The sequence below is a fragment of the Cervus canadensis genome, chromosome 27 (genome assembly GCF_019320065.1).
Source record: "Cervus canadensis isolate Bull #8, Minnesota chromosome 27, ASM1932006v1, whole genome shotgun sequence".
In the NCBI taxonomy this organism is placed as follows: domain Eukaryota; kingdom Metazoa; phylum Chordata; class Mammalia; order Artiodactyla; family Cervidae; genus Cervus; species Cervus canadensis.
In genome coordinates, this window is record NC_057412.1 from 36,226,621 (window position 1) to 36,241,595 (window position 14,975).

Genomic DNA, 14,975 nt, shown 5'->3' on the forward strand with positions numbered 1-14,975 from the left:
GCACAAGTCACAATTCCTCAGTGATATCCTGGATTTATTTTAGAGAGCTCTCTTAGCAATACAAATTATATTTTGGTTTCCTTTCCACACATCAAAGAGAAACATTATGGGGTGGCAAATTTTGCTCTGCTACTTCAATTTCTAAATAATAATCACAGAAACTGTGTTTGACAATTAAATTTTCCAAGTCACACAATATGCTAATATGCCAATTTATCTTCAACCAGTCCTTTCTAATGCAAGGATGCAGTGAGATCTAAATTTTATACTTCTTTGGTCTCAGGATGTAAGTACAACTTTTAGGCACTTATTATCTGAAGATGGTATGGCTTTTCATGGTAAAACAACACTGGTAGGTTACTACTGCAGAACTTTAGTACTACCAAAGATAGACCAATCATGAATATAGGCATGTACTACCAGAAATGACTTTTTATTGGCTATGATGTTCCCAATATGAGGGAATCTACTAGGGAGATGGTTATTATTTATTGCATATTTACTATGCCAGGCATCATGCTGTTTTGTTTTTACTTATAGAATCAAGTCTATAACACAATGAATAAGTTATTTTTATTGTTTCAATTTTAAAAATGAGAAACTAGATGGTTAGACAAATTTTCCTATGGTTACATCAGGAAAATAAGTGTAACTAAAGGAAACAGAATAAATCCAGGGACTTCCCAGGTGGCACTAGTGGTAAAGAACCTGCGTGCCAATGTAGGAGACATAAGATGCCTGGGTTTGATCCCAGGGCCAGAAGATCCCCTGGAGGAGGGCATGGCAACCCACTCCAGTATTCTTGCCTGGAGAATCTCATGGACAGAGGAGCCTGACAGGCTACAGTCCATACTCTCTGACTCACAAAGAGTCAGATACAACTGAAATGACTAAGCATAGTCTAATTGTATATTTCATAAGATGAGATCACAAACACACTGTCAGTCCACAAAGAAACTAGTCACTGAGAGCTCAGAGGGCTTGGGATGTTAAAAAGATAAAAAGAATCAAAACATTCCTATAGAAAACTTGTCCTCTAAACTGGGAAATGGGTCACGAAAAACTTCAGATATATCTATATTTGTTCATCTTCCTTTATTTGGACTCTATGCTACTTGAATCTAGTCCTACATGCAGTGTAGTGTAGAGAACACCCTTATCCTGACATGATGTTTTCACTATGCTACTTTGGCATATGATGAATCAATTTCAACCATGTACAATTTTAAACAGATTCATAAAACTTCAGTAGTTGAGTAAACTCCAGGAGTTGGTGATGGACAGTGAGGCCTGGCGTGCTGCAATTCATGGGGTTGCAAAGAGTCAGACACGACTGAGTGACTGAACTGAACTGAACTGAAGTGTGGCAAAAGTATGGTTCTCTTAGATTTTATGACATAAAGGTATGGAAACAATTTTGCCAAGTTCATCTCTCAAAACACCACCAACTGCTATACTTCTTTTCAAGAATGTTTCATTTCTCAAATTGGGGATGGGCTAGAAAAGACAGAGCATAGATTATGAGAAAAATGGGAAGGTCCATTTTTGATGAATTGCCTATTATGGACAAAGCATCAAAAGAGTAAATACAGATGACAAGAAAAAGACACACATTGCAAACATGGTATATTTCTCCATTAATTTTTAACATCAATGATTTCATTTTCAACTGATTTATTTTGATTAGTTTTTACATTGTATATCTTTCCCCACTCCCATTGTATATCTTTTTCCATTCCAATTTCCCACTCACTCAGATGTACTTGTGTTTCAATTTAATTTCTTTAATAATTTCACTTTCTTTAATTTCCTTCTGATACTATCAGTTCAGTTCAGTCACTCCATCATGTCTGACTCTTTGATACCCCATGAACCACAGCACATGAGGTCTAACTGTCCATCACCAACTCCAGGAGTCTACACAAACTCAGGTCCATTGAGTCAGTGACGCCATCCAATGATCTTATCCTCTGTCGTCCCCTTCTTCTTCTGCCTTCAATCTTTCCCAGCATCAGGGTCTCTTCAAATGAGTCAGCTCTTCACTCTTCAGGTGGTCAAAGTATTGCAGATTCAGCTTCAACATCAGTCCTTCCAATGAACACCCAGGGCTGAGCTGCTTTAAGATGGACTGGCTGGATCTCCATGCAGTCCAAGGGACTCTCAAGAGTCTTCTGCAAAACCACAGTTCAAAAGCATCAATCCTTTGGCACTCCGTTTTCTTTAGAGTCCAACTCTCATATCCCTACATGACTACTGGAAAAACCATAGCCTTGACTAGACAGACCTTTGTTGACAAAGTAATGTCTCTGCTTTTTAATATGCCGTATAGGTGGGTCATAATTTTCCTTCCAAGGAGCAAGTGTCTTTTAATTTCATGGCTGCAGTCACTATCTGCAGTGATTTTGGAGCTCCCCAAAATAGAGTCTGTCACTATTTCCACTGTTTCCCCATCTATTAGCCATGAAGTGATGGGACCGGATGCCATGATCTTAGTTTTCTGAATGTTGAGCTTTAAGACAACTTTTTCACTCTCATCTTTCACTTTCATCAAGAGGCTTTTTAGTTCTTCTTCACTTTCTGCCATAAGGGTGGTGTCATCTGCATATCTGAGGTTACTGATATTTCTCCCAGCAATCTTGATTCCAGCTTGTGCTTCCTCCAGCCCAGCGTTTCTTATGATGTACGCTGCATATAAGTTAAATAAGCAGGGTGACAATATACAGCCTTGACATACTCCTTTTCCTATTTGGAACCAGTCTGTTGTTTCATGTTCAGTTCTAATTGTTACTTCCTGACCTGTCTACAGGTTCTCAAGAGGCAGGTCATGTGGTCTGATATTCCCGTCTCCTTCAGAATTTTCCACAGTTTATTGTGATCCCCACAGTCCAAGGCTTTGGCATTGTCAATAAAGGAGAAGTCAATTTTTTTCTGGAACTCTCTTGCTTTTTTGATGATCCAGCGGATGTTGGCAATTTGTTCTTTGGTTCCTCTATGTTTTCTAAAACTAGCTTGAACATCAGGAAGTTCACGGTTCATGTGTTGTTGAAGCCTGGCTTGGAAAACATTGAGGATCACTTTACTAGCGTGTGAGATAAGTACAATTGTGCAGTAGTTTGAGCATTCTTTGGGATTGCCTTTCTTTGGGACTGGAATGAAAATTGACCTTTTCAAGTCCTGTGGCCACTGCTGAGTTTTCCAAGTTTTCTGGCATTGAGTGAAGCACATTCACAGCATCATCTCTCAGGATTTGAAATAGCTCAACTGGAATTCCATCACCTCCACTAGCTTTGTTCGTAGGGATGCTTCCTAAGACCCACTTGACTTCATATCCCAGGATGTCTGGTTCTAGGTGAGTATTAGTGATCAGACCATCATGATTATCTGGGTTGTCAAGATCTTTATTGTACAGTTCTTCTGTGTATTCTTGCCATCTCTTCTTAATATCCTCTGCTTCTGTTAGGTCCATACCATTTTGGTCTTTTATTGAGCCCATCTTTGCATGAAATATTCCCTTGGTATCTCTAATTTTCTTGAAGAGATCTCTAGTCTTTCCCATTCTATTGTTTTCCTCTATTTCTTTGCACTGATCGCTGAGGAAGACTTTATCTCTCCTCGCTATTCTTTGGAACTCAGCATTCAAATGGGTGTATCTTTCCTTTCGTCCTTTGCTTTTCACTTCTCTTCTTTTCACAGCTATTTGTAAGGCCTCCTCAGTCAGCCATTTTGCTTTTTTGCATTTCTTTTTCTTGGTGATGGTCTTGATTCCTGTCTCCTGTACAATGTGACAAACCTCTGTCCATAGTTCATCAGGCACTCTGTCTATCAGATCTAGTACCTTAAATCTACAAGGGATTTGATTTAGCTGATACATGAATTGGTCTAGTAGTTTTCCCCACTTTCTTCAATTTACGTCTAAATTCAGCAATAAGGAGTTCATGATCTGAGCCACAGTCTTATTTTCGCTGACTATATAGAACTCCTCCATCTTTAGCTGCAAAAAATAATATTAATCTGATTTCAGCGTTGACCATCTGGTGATGTCCATGTGTAGAGTCTTCTCTTGTGTTCCTGGAAGAGGGTGATTGCTATGATCAGTACTTTCTCTTGGCAGAACTCTATTAGCCATTGCCCTGCTTCATTCTGTACTCCAAGGCCAAATTTGCCTGTTACTACAGGTGTTTCTTGACTTCCTACTTTTGCATTCCAGTCCCCTATAATGAAAAGGACAACTTTTTGGGGTGTTAGTTCTAGAAGGTCGTGTAGGTTTTCATAGAACTGTTCTATTTCAGCTTCTTCAGCATCACTGGTCAGGGCATAGACTTGGATTACCATAATATTGAATGATTTGCCTTGGAAATGAACAGAGATCATTCTGTCGTTTTTGAGATTGCATCCAAGTACTGCATTTCAGACTCTTTTGTTGACTATGATGGCTACTCCATTTCTTCTAAGGGATTCCTGCCCACAGTAGTAGGTATAATGGTCATCTGAGTTAAATTCACCCATTCCAGTCCATCTTAGTTTGCTGATTCCTAGAATGTTGACATTCACTCTTGCCATTTCCTGTTTGACCACTTCCAATTTGCCTTGATTCATGGACGTAACATTCCAGGTTCCTATGCAATATTGCTCTTTACAGCATCGGATATTGCTTCTATCACCAGTCTCATCCACAACTGAGTGTTGTTTTTGCTTTGGCTCCATCCCTTCATTCTTTCTGGAGTTATTTCTCCACTGATCTCCAGTAGCATATTGGGCATCTACTGACCTGGTAGTTCATCTTTCAGTGTGCTATATTTTTGCTTTTTCATACTGTTCATGGGGTTCTCAAGGCAAGAATAATGAAGTGGTTTGCCTTTCCCTTCTCCAGTGGACCACTTTCAGATACTATAGGTAGCAAATACTTGAATCTCGCTCTTTTATAATCTAACTTGATAATTTTTGCCTTTAAACTTTTGTCTTTAGAACATTTACATTTAATATGATTATTCATATGGTTGTGTTTAAATCTAGTATCTATTTGGTTTACATTTGTCTAATCTATTTGTTTTCCCCTATTTAGAGTCATTTTAATTAATAGAATATCCTTATTTTTTTAAGTTACATATTTACTGAATAATTACAATTTTCATATGCTCTATACTCATTTTGGTCTGTTATTAATTTCTCTTAAGACTTGTTTGGCCCATGGCTTATTTAAAAGTATCCTGTTTAACTCCAAGTATTTTGTGATTTTTTCATCTATTTCTCTGTTATTGATTTCTAGTTTAATTCTACTGTGCTCTGAGAACATACTTTGTAAGATTTCTATCCTTTTAAATTGATTTAGGTGTGTTTTATGGCCCAGATTGTGGTCTATCTTGGTAAATGTTCCATGTGAGCTTGAAAAGATTGTGCATCCTCCTGTTGTTGGATAAAGCAGTCTATAAATGTCAATTAGGTCCAGGTGATTAATGGTGTTGTTCAGTTCAAATATAGTCTCACTGGTTTTCTGTGTGCAGGATCTATCTGTTATATTATGAGAAGTGTTGAAGCTTGCAACTCTAATATTGGATTTGTTTATTTCTCCTTGTGAATCTCTTTGTCTCATATATTTTAGTATGCTGGTCTTTGGGGTATATATCCTAGTGATTGTTATGTCTTACTACAGAATTGACACTTCTATCATTACATAATATGCTCTTTTTTTCCTGAAAGTTCCCCTTGTTCTGATCTGCTGGTTGAAATTAATATAGCTAGTCTAGATTTATTTTGTTTAGTGTTTACATAAAATGTCTTTCCCTATTTTCTTAAATTTAATCTATGAGTGTTTTATATATAAACTAAATAGTTTATATATAAACTAAGATACTTCTGGATTATATATTTCTTTCCACTCTGAAAGGCTCTGTTTATAATAGGTATGTTTAAAACATTCACATTTATAGTAATTACTAACAGAATTGGGTTAATATCTACCTTCTATTTTCAGTATGTTTTACTTATTCACAACTGGTCAAGACTATCCCCCCCCTACCCCCCCAAAAAACAAAAGGGCAAAAGGCAAAATGGTTGTCTGAGGAGGCCCTACAAACAGCTGAGAAAAGAGGAGATGCAAAAGGCAAAGGAGCATGGGAAAGACATATCCATTTGAATGCAGAGTTCCAAAGAATACCAAGTAGAGATAAGAAAGCCTTCCTCAGTGGTCAGTACAAAGAAATAGAAGAAAAGAATAGAATGGGAAAGACTAGAGATCTCTTCAAGAAAACTAGAGATACCAAGGGAATATTTCAAGCAAAGATGGGCACAATAAAGGACAGAAATGGTATGGACTTAAGGGAAGAAGACAATATTAGAAGAGGTGGCAAAAATACACAGAAGAACTATACAAAAAAGATCTTCACGACCCAGATAACCACAATGGTATGATCACTCACCTAGAGCCAGCCATCCTGGAAGATGAAGTCAAGTGGGTCATAGGAAGCATCATTCTGAACAAAGCTAGTGGAGGTGATGAAATTCCAGTTGAGCTATTTCAAATCCTAAAACATGATGCTGTTAAAGTGCTGCACTGAATATGCCAGCAAATTTGGAAAACTCAGCAGTGGCTACAGGACTGGAAAGGGTCGGTTTTCATTCCAATCCCAAACACAGGCAATGCCAAACCATGTTCAAACTGCCACACAACTGCACTTATCTGAAGGGCTAACAAAGTAATGGTCAAATTCTACAAGCCAGGCTTCAACAGTACATGAACTAAGAACTCCAGATATTCAACCTGGATTTAGAAAGGCAGAGGAATCAGAGATCAAATGGCCAACATCCATTGGATCATCAAAAAAACAAGAAAGTTTCAGAAATATATCTACTTCTGCTTTTTTGACTATGCCAAAGCCTTTGACTGTGGGGATCACAACAAACTGTGAAAAATTCTGAAAGAGATGAGAATACCAGGCCACCTGACCTGCCTCCTAAGAAGTCTGTATGCAGGTCAAGAAGTAACAGTTAGAACTGGACATGGAACAACAGACTGGTTCCAAATCGGGAAAGGAGTGTGTCAAGGCTACAATTGTCACTGTGCTTATTTAACTTATATGCAGAGTACATCATGAGAAATGCTGGACTGGATGAAGCACAAGCTGGAATCAAGATTGCTGGGAGAAATATCAATAACCTCAGATATGCAGATACAACCACCCTTATGGTAGAAAGTTAAAAACTAAAGAGCCTCTTAAAAGTGAAATAGGAGAGTGAAAAAGTTGACTTAAAACTCAACATTCAGAAAACTAAGATCATGGCATCTGGTCCAATCATTCATGGCAAATAGATGGGGAAACGATGGAAACAGTGACAGACTTTAATTTTGTGGGCTCCTAAATCACTGCAGAATGTGGCTGTAGCCATGAAATTAAAAACAAACAAACAAACAAACATACTTGCTCCTTGGAAGAAAAGCTATGACCAACCGAGAGAGCATAATAAAAGTCAGAGACATTACTTAGCCAACACAGATCGGCCTAATCAAAGCTATAGGTTTTCCAGTAGTCATGTATGGATGTGAGAGTTGGACTGTAATGATAGCTGAGCACGGAAGCATTGATGCTTTTGAACTGTGGTGTTGAAGAAGACTCTTGAGAGTCCCTTGGGCTGCAAGGAGATCAAACCAGTCTATCCTAAAGAAATGAAACCTGAATATTCTTTGGAAGGGCTGATGCTGAAGCTGAAACTCTAATGCTTTGGCCACCTGATGTAAAGACCTGACTCACCAGAAAAGACCATGATATTGGGAAAGATTGAAAGTGGGAGGAGAAGGGGATGAAACAAGATGAGATGGTTAGAAGGCATCACTGACTCAGTGGACATGAGTTTGAGTAAGCTCTGGGAGTTGGTGATGGACAGGGAAGCCTGGCATGCTGTCCCGTGCAAGGACCCCTGCAGTCCTTGGGGTCGCAAAGAGTCAGACACGACTGAACGACTGAACTGAACTGAGCTTGTTCATTGTTCCCATTTTATCCTCCCATTACTTTCTGCCTTTTCAGATTTTAATTGAACATTTTATATAATTCCGTTTTATCTCTTCTCTTAGAGTATCAATTATAATTGTTTATTAAAAAGTTTGTTTAGTGGTTGCCCTAGAGTATTCACAATACATTTAGTAGTAATGGAATTCTCTTTCAAATAGTCCTATGCTACGTCATGCATAATCCATGTACGTTATAAAATAATGTTTTAACATTATACTCATTTCACTTAACATATTATGTAATCACAAAATACATTGTTGCCATTACTATTTTGAACCGAAATCTATTATATCAGTAAAGAATAAGAAAAAAAATCTTATTATATCTTTATCCCTATTCCAATAGTCTTGCTTTTTTAGATACAGTCTGAGTTTCTGACATATCATTTTCTTTTTGAAAAGCTTATTTTAACATTTCTTATAAGTCAGGTCATAAGGGATTTGAATTAGGTCATACCTGAATGGTCTAGTGGTTTTCCCCACTTTCTTCAATTTAAGTCTGAATTTGGCAATAAGTAGCTCATGATTTGAGCCGCAGTCAGCTATCAGTCTTGTATTTGCTGACTGTATAGAGCTTCTCCATCTTTGGCTGCAAAGAATATAATCAATCTGATTTAAGTGTTGACCATCTGGTGATGTCCATGTGTATAGTTTTCTCTTGTGTCTTGGAAAAGGGCATTTGCTATGACCAGTGTGTTCTCTTAGCAAAACTCTATTAGCCTTTGCCCTGCTTCATTTTATACTTCATTCTGTAATCCAAGGCCAAATTTGCCTGTTACTACAGGTGTTTCTTGACTTCCTACTTTTGCATTCCAGTCCCCTATAATGAAAAGGACATCTTTTTGGGATGTTAGTTTTAGAAGGTCTTGTCGGTCTTCATAGAACCATTCAACTTCAGCTTCTTCAGCATTACGGGTCAGGGCATAGGCTTGGATTACCATAATATTGAATGATTTGCCTTGGAAACAAATAGAGATCATTCTGTCGTTTTTGAGATTGCATCCAAGTACTGCATTTCAGACTCTTTTGTCGACTATGATGGCTACTCCATTTCTTCTAAGGGATTCCTGCCCACAGTAGTAGGTATAATGGTCATCTGAGTTAAATTCACCCATTCCAGTCCATCTTAGTTTGCTGATTCCTAGAATGTTGACATTCACTCTTGCCATTTCCTGTTTGACCACTTCCAATTTGCCTTGATTCATGGACGTAACATTCCAGGTTCCTATGCAATATTGCTCTTTACAGCATTGGGTCTTGCTTCTATCACCAGTCTCACCCACAACTGAGTGTTGTTTTTGCTTTGGCTTCATCCCTTCATTCTTTCTGGAGTTATTTCTCCACTGATCTCCAGTAGCATATTGGGCATCTACTGACCTGGTAGTTCATCTTTCAGTGTCCTATATTTTTGCCTTTTCTGGGGTTCTCAAGGCAAGAATACTGAAGTGGTTTGACATTCCCTTTTCCAGTGGACCACATTCTGTCAGACCTCTCCATGATGACCCATCTGTCTTGGGTGGCCCCACAAGGCATGGCTTAGATTCATTGAGTTAGACAAGACTGTGGTCCTGGGATCAGATTGGCTAGTTTTCTGTGATTATGGTTTCAGTCTGCCTGTCCTCTGATGCCTTCTCTCAGTGTCTACCATCTTCCTTGGGTTTCTCTTACATTGGACGTGGGGTATCTCTTCACGGTTGCACCAGCAAAGCACATCTTCTGCTCCTTATGCCTTCAATTTAAGGGACTAGATCTGATAGACAGAGTGCCTGATGAACTATGGATGGAGGTTCCTGACTTTCTACACAAGACAGGGATCAAGACAATCCCCAAGAAAATGATGCAAAAAAGCAAAATGGCTGTCTGAGGAGCCCTTACAAATAGCTGAGAAATGAAGAGAAGTGAAAAGAAAAGGAGAAAATGAAAGATATACCCATTTGAATTCAGAGTTCCAAAGAATAGAAAGAAGAGATAAGAAAGCCTTCCTCAGTGATCAGTGCAAAGAAATAGAGGAAAACAATAGAGTGGGAAAGACTAGAGATCTCTTCCAAAAAATTAGAGATACCAAGGGAACATTTCATGCAAAGGTGGGCTCAATAAAGGACTGAAACGGTATGGACCTAATAGAAGCAGAAGATATTAAGAAGTGGCAAGAATACAGAAAAGAACTGTACAAAAAAGATCTTCATGACCCAGATAATCACGATGGTGTGATCACTCATCTAGAGCCAGACATCCTGGAATGTGAAGTCAAGTGGGCCTTAGACAGCATCCCTACGAACAAAGGTAGTACAGGTGATGGAATTCCAGTTGAGTTGTTTCAAATAGTAAAAGATGATGCTGTGAAAGTCAATATGTCACTCAACATGTCAGCAAATTTGTGGAACTCAACAGTGGCCACAGCACTGGAAAAGGTCAGTTTTCATTCCATTCTCAAAGAAAGACAAGGCCAAAGAATGCTTAAGCTACTGCACAATTGCAGATGCTCATCTCACACGCTGGTAAAGTAATGCTTAAAATTCTCCAAGCCAGGCTTCAGCAATACGTGAACCATGAACTTCCAGACGTTCAAGCTGGTTTTAGAAAAAGCAGAGGAACCTGAGAACAAATTGCCAACATCCACTGGATCATCCAAAAAGCAAGAGAGTTCCAGAAAAACATCTATCTGCTTTATTGACTATGCCAAAGCCTTTGACTGTGTGGATCACAATAAACTGTAGAAAACTCTGAAAGAGATGGGAATACAGGACAACCTGACCTGCCTCTTGGGAAACCTGTACGATGGTCAGGAAGCAACAGTTAGAACTAGACATGGAACAACAGACTGTTTCTAAATAGGAAAAGGAGTATGTCAAGGCTTTTTATTGTCACCCTGCTTATTTAACTTATATGCAGAGTACATTGTGAGAAACACTGGGCTGGAAGAAGCACAAGCTGGAATCAAGATTGATGGGAGAAATATCAATAACTTCAGATATGCAGATGACACCACCCTTATGGCAGAAAACAAAGAAGAACTAAAGAGCCTTTTGATGAAAGTGAAAGAGGAGAGTGAAAAACTTGGCTTAAAGCTCAACATACAGAAAACTAAGATCATGGCATCTGGTCCCATCACGTTATGGCAAATAGATGGGGAAACAGTGGAAACAGTGGCTGACTTTATTTTTCTGGGCTCCAAAATCACTGCAGATGGTGATTGCAGCCACAAAAGTAAAAGATGCTTACTCCTTGGAAGAAAAGTTATGACCAACCTAGTTCAACTCAGTTCATTCGTTAAGTCATGTCCGACTCTTTGCGACCCCATGAACTGCAGCACGCCAGGCCTCCCTGTCCATCACCAAGTCCCGGAGTCCACTCAAAACCATGTCCATTGAGTCGATGATGTCATCCAACCATCTTATCCTCTGTCATCCCCTTCTCAACCTGCCCCCAATCCCTCCCAGCATCAGGGTCTTTTCCAATGAGTCAGCTCTTCTCATCAGGAAGCCAAAGTACTGGAGTTTCAGCTTCAACATCAGACCTTCCAATGAACACCCAGAACTGATCTCCTTTAGGATGGACTGGTTGGCTCTCCTTGCAGTCCAAGGGACTCTCAAGAGTCTTCTCCAACACCACAGTTCAAAAGCATCAATTATTCCTAGCTCAACTTTCTTTATAGTCCAACTCACATCCATACATGACTACTGGAAAAACCATAGCTTTGACTAGACCCACCTTTGTTGGCAAAGTAATGTCTCTGCTTTTTAATATGCTGTCTAGGTTGGTCATAACTTTTCTTCCAAGGAGTAAGCGTCTTTTAATTTCATGGCTGCAATCACCATCTGCAGTGACTTTGGAGCCCAGAAAAATAAAGTCAGCCACTGTTTCCACTGTTTCCTCATCTATTTGCCATGAAGTGATGGGGTGGATGCCATGATCTTAGTTTTCTGAATATTGAACTTTATTTTTATTTTATTTTCCCAATTATTTTTATTTGTTGGAGGCTAATTACTTTACAATATTGTAGTGGTTTTTGCCATACATTGACATGAATCTGCCATGGATTTACATGTGTTTCCCATCCTGAACCCCCCCTCCCACCTCCCTCCCCATCCCATCCCTCTGGGTCATCCCAGCGCACCAGCCCCGAGCTCTTGTCTCATGCATCCAACCTGGACTGGCGATCTGTTTCACACTTGATAGTATACATGCTTCAATGCTGTTCTCTCAAATCATCCCACCCTCGCATTCTCCCATAGAGTCCAAAAGTCTGTTCTATACATCTGTGTCTCTTTTTCTGTCTTGCATATAGGGTTATCATTACCATCTTTCTAAATTCCATATATATGTGTTACTATACTGTATTGTTGTTGATCTTTATGGCTTACTTTACTCTGTATAATGGGCTCCAGTTTTATCCATCTCATTAGAACTGATTCAAATGTATTTTTTTAAGGCTGAGTAATATTCCATTGTGTATATGTACCACCACGTTCTTATCCTGAATGTTGAACATTAAGCCAACTTTTTCACTCTCCTCTTTCACTTTCATCAAAAGTCTCTTTAGTTCTTCTTCACTTTCTGCCAGAAGGGTGGTGTCATCTGCATATCTGAGTTATTGATATTTCTCCTGGCAATCTTGATTCCAGCTTGTGCTTCTTCCAGCCCAGTGTTTCTCACCATGTACTCTGCATATAAGTTAAATAAGCTGGGTGACAATATACAGCCTTGACATACTCCTTTTCCTATTTGGAACCAGTCTGTTGTTCCATGTCCAGTTCTAACTGTTGCTTCCTGACCATCATACAGGTTTCCCAAGAGGCAGGTCAGGTGGTCTGGTATCCCCATCTCTTCCAGAATTTCCCACAGTTTATTGTGATCCACACAGTCAAAGGCTTTGGCATAGTCAATAAAGCAGAAATAGATGTTTCTCTGGAACTCTCATGCTTTTTGGATGATCCAGCGGATGTTGGCAATTGGATATCTGGTTCCTCTGCCTTTTCTAAAACCAGCTTGAACATCTGGAAGTTCGTGGTTCACATATTGCAAAGCCTGACTTGGAGAATTTTAAGCATTACTTTACTAGCGTGTGTTAGATGACTGCAATTGTGTGGTACTTTGAGCCTTCTTTGGCATTGCCTTTCTTTGGGATTGGCATGAAAGCTGACCTTTTCCAGTCCTGTGGCCACTGCTGAGTTTTCCAAATTTGCTGGCATATTGAGTGCAGCACTTTCACAGCATCATCTTTCAGGATTTGAAATAGCTCAACTGGAATTCTATCACCTCCACTAGCTTTGTTCGTAGGGATGCTGCTTAAGGCCCACTTGACTTCACATCCCAGGATGTCTGGCTCTAGGTGAGAGATCAGACCATCGTGATTATCTGGGTTGTCAAGATCTTTTTTGAACAGTTCTTCTGTGTATTCTTGCTACCTCTTCTTAATATCTTCTGCTTCTTTTAGGTCCCTACCATGTCTGTCCTTTATTGAGCCCATCTTTACATGAAATGTTCCCTTGGTATCTCTAATTTTCTTGAAGAGCTCTCTAGTCTTTCCCATTCTATTGTGTTCCTCTCTTTCTTTGCCTTGATTGCTGAGAAAGGCTTTCTTATCTCTCTTGCTATTCTTGGGACCTCTGCATTCTTTCCTTTCGTCCTTTGCTTTTTGCTTACCTTCTTTTCTCAGCTGCCTCCTCAGACAGCCATTTTGCTTTTTTGCATTTATTTTTCTTGAGGACTGTCTTGATTTCTGTCTCCTGTATAATGTTGTGATCCTCCATCCATAGTTCTTCAGGCACTCTGTCTATCAGATCTAGTCTCTTAAATCTATTTCTCACTTCCACTGTATAGTTATAAGGAAGTTGATTTCGGTCATACCTGAATGATCTAGTGGTTTTCTCCACTTTCTTCGATTTCAGTCTGAATTTGGCAATAAGGATTTCATTATCTGAGCCACAGTCAGCTCCCGGTCTTGTTTTTGCTGACTGTATAGAGCTTCTCCATCTTTGGCTGCAAAGAATATAATAAATCTGATTTTGCTGTCAACCATCTGGTGATGTCCATGTGTAGAGTCTTCTCTTATGTTGTTGGAAGAGGACGTTTATGATGACCAGTGCGTTCTCTTGGCAGAACTCTGTTAGCCTTTGCCCTACTTCATTCTATTTCAAGGCCAAATTTGCCTGTTTCTTCAGGTGTTTCTTGACTTCCTACCTTGCATTCGTATAACATATTAAAAAGCAGAGACATTACTTTGCCAACAAAGGTCCATCTAGTCAAGGCTATGGTTTTCTAGTAGTCATGTATGGATGTGAGAGTTGGAGTATAAAGAAAGCTGAGCGCCAAAGAATTGGTGCTTTTGCACTGTGGTGTTGGAGAAGACTCTTGAGAGTCCCTTGGACTACAGGAGGTCCAACCAGTGCATCCTATGGGAAATCAGTCCTGAATATTCACTTGATGGACTGATGTTGAAGCTGAAACTCCAATACTTTGGCCACCTGACGTGTAGAGCTGACTCATTTGAAGAGACCCTGATGCTGTGAAAAATGAAGGCAGGAGGAGAAGGGGATGACAGAGGATGAGATGGTTGGATGGCATCACTGACTCAGTGGACATGATTTTGAGTAAACTCTGGGAGTTGGTGATGGACAGGGATGCCAGGCATGCTGTATTCCATGGGGTCACAAACAGTCGGACATGAATGGGTGACTGAACTGAACTGAACTCTGGGTTTATTCCAAGTAGTTGTTTTCTCTCTAAACTAAAGAATTTTCTCTGACTCTTCAATGTGAGGACCTAGTGGGATTCCTGGATATAACTGGGGTGGGGGAGCTCCTCTAAAATTGGAGTCCCTAGAGGTTTTTCACTCCTACCTTAATACATACATTACCTCTATTATTTCATCAAAATTACTATTTAAGTCTTCCTTCTATCTCATCTTTCCAAGTCTGTATTCTACTTCCATTTTACACATATTTACATGTAATATAAATTCCAAAATACA